General features: G+C 44.1%; 1 protein-coding gene and 1 long non-coding RNA gene across 2 annotated transcripts in view; both read right to left on the minus strand.

Moving 5' to 3' along the window:
* WDR77 (WD repeat domain 77) overlaps positions 1–2,826 on the minus strand; it is a 40,764-nt gene that overhangs the window by 31,412 nt on the left and 6,526 nt on the right. The gene's annotated exons all lie outside the window — the stretch shown is intronic.
* LOC105822086 lies at positions 1,642–2,793 on the minus strand. Its single transcript, XR_001138086.1, has 2 exons — positions 2,699–2,793; positions 1,642–2,078 (listed from the first exon to the last, which is right to left on the minus strand). It is a non-coding gene; the product is annotated as an uncharacterized LOC105822086 (long non-coding RNA).

A 2,826-nucleotide genomic window follows, 5' to 3' on the forward strand; every position in this document is an offset into this window, starting at 1 on the left:
ACCTCTTTCACTAAGTCTTTTCTCCACCATTCTTAAGTGGATGAGGAAAAGGGCTATGCAAATGTAATACCTACTCGGTTCACGCCTCTCATCCCCTTTCTCTAAGTGACCACAAAATTCAAATTTTACCTCTGCAAAGTAGAACTTAAGTGATTCTACATACCCTTCCTATTCCCTCCCAAGTTATACGAACAATGTAAGACTTTATTCCCACCCCACCCCAACCGCATGAGATCATATAACTACAAATTCCCATGTTTTACTCAAGGGTAATCACAGCAAGGATGAAGCACGGAAGTTTTCCTTAGAAATATTTTGCCCATATTCCTTCAAATTGTCTGTTTCATAAATTAAACTTGCAAAGCTCAAAAGTACATAATTGCTTATATTTTTTCTTTTTTTTTTTTTAAAGAGACAGTGTCTCACTGTTGCATATGCTGGAGTGCAATGGCATGATCATAGCTCCCTGCAACCTCAACTCGTGGGCTCAAGCGATCCATCTGCCTCAGCCTCCTGAGTAGCTGGGACTTCAGGTGTGCGCCACCACACTGGCTAATTTCCTTCTTTCTTCTTTTTTGTTGTAGAGATGATCTACGTTGCCAAAGCTGGTCTTGAACTTCTCGCCTCAAGAGATCTTCCCACCTTGGCCTCCCAAACTACTAGGATTACAGGTGAGAACCACCATGCCTGGCCCCAATTATGTTTAGTTTCAATACAATCAGTAATTGATCCATGACTTCTAACTGACAATAGCCACTCCACCAACCCAAGGAGTAAATAAATGTTTACACCCTAAGTTCCAACAAGCTATTTTGGGAAGCTGGAGATGCACAGAAAAAATAATGGGCTACTGACACCCTGATGATTCACTTAAGAGAAATATGTCTAACTGCACATAACACACATACTTCAAAAAAGACAGGCCAACAATGCCTAAACTCTTTATTTTACCAACTGGTATTTCTGATTCTCTTCCTGATGCTGGGTGTAAAAACCTTAGGAGTCTACAAATATAGCGCTCAGATTTTCTATATCCAAGGAACAGGGCCCAGAGGCAGAAGAGATCAGGTCCCAGGCCTTTTCCAGATAGGAAAAGCAGTAAAGATTTCTCTGTAACAGTTAGTACCAGATTTTTAACCTAACTGAAATGCCTTATTTAAGCTCTCCATCATCCCCAAACTTTTCCCTATGGCATCTATCACAGAAAAACACTCCTCTCTCATATATACAATACCACTGGGGAGCAGAGGGAAGGGAGTGGGCAGAAGGGAGTGGGCATTACACAGGTACCAGCCAAACTTCTTATTCACCCAGAAAATGGATTTCTGATTCAGTTTAGTGGCAAAGAGTTGTATAAAACTGTGGCATGTCCTGCCTCTTTCTCAAAGTGAGGTGGGCTGAATTTTTGTGATTGGAAGCATTTCCCATGGTAATGGTGACTTAAGTGCTATGAAAAAAATAAAATCGATCCCTATGAGTAGTATAAGAGCTGGTTCCAAGAATTCAGGGACACCCACATCCCATATCTCACCCAGACATGGCCAATTCCTCATAAACAGCTACATGGGAAGCATAAAAAAACAATTCAATTTTATCAGGTTTTTTTGGCAAGAGGGTGGGGCAGTGCTTAGGGAATATGTGGGGTGGATATTTTTATTCCCCTCCCACCAAGAACCACAGATCTATACACACACTCAGACACACATACATATCCATTTTCAAGAAAGTTTTTCGTCCCTGTGACTACAGGATCCCAGAATCCAGCCTTCCTCAGGCTGGGAGACAATGCCTATTGCAACTGTACAGATCTAGTGTATCAACATACTATAGAAGGCTCCTATGTTATCTCACAAGCTGAGAAGGCGGGGGCAAAGAAGTGGATACTCATGGGGGACTTGCTTTTTGTCTTAAAAACAATCTACTCAGCAACACTCTCCGGTCCAGGGGCTGGGAGGGGTTCTGTGGGCACAATATGGTGAATGACCTGATGGTCCCAGCCCACTGTGGTAAGGAGAGAGTGATTGAGCGGGGACCACGTAGCATCTCTCACAAAGTCTCTGTGGGCTCGGCTTCTAAACCTAGAAAAAAGAAAAAAAAAGTTGAGGCATGGTAAAGATAAGAAGAAAAAGCAGACCTGGAAAAGAAAGAACCCAGCACATCCACGGCACATTTTTTGTGTGTGTTACACACATTTCACCATCTGTGTAGCAATGTAGCTATCCGCAGGGGATGGCAGCAATCATCTGATCTGGTCCTCTATTTTCACAGAGGAAGAAACGGTGGATGGAGCGAGGTAGTGCTACGGGCCAGCATCAGGCAGCAAACCATGGCAAAGAGGGGAGTACAATTCAGGTTCTTCCTTCTGGTGCCTTTTACCCCATGGCAGGTTGCATTTCACATATGCAGCTCTTATGTGGAAAGGGCAGACTGTCCCCTTGTGGGAGGGCTGGAATGCTAGACTTAGAAATTCCCCCCATATTCCTCCTCTACCAGGGACACAGCTGGTTGTGAATCAGCCCCAGGAACAGAGTGCTGGTCTCAGTCAACTGTCTGCCTGCTTCCATCACCCAGGCCCTTCAGGTACAGACGGAGAATTCTCTCCAAAGAGACAACACATTTTTCTGAAAAGAAAAAAGATTTGCCTGCCTGCTGCTCCCCCTGCCTGATTCCCAGTCACAGGATTTTACTTCATACTTACACCTCAGAAAGGTTTGAGTCCAGCACAGCAAGTGAGCAGTCTTCACTGAGAGAGGCCAGGAAGGGAATACTAGGAGAGGGAGACAGCACTGTGAAAGGTAAAGCCCACGGATCCCAAGACATAATCTT

This window comes from Propithecus coquereli, unplaced genomic scaffold (assembly GCF_000956105.1).
Source record: "Propithecus coquereli isolate 6110/MARCELLA unplaced genomic scaffold, Pcoq_1.0 Scaffold595, whole genome shotgun sequence".
Taxonomy (NCBI): Eukaryota; Metazoa; Chordata; class Mammalia; order Primates; family Indriidae; genus Propithecus; species Propithecus coquereli.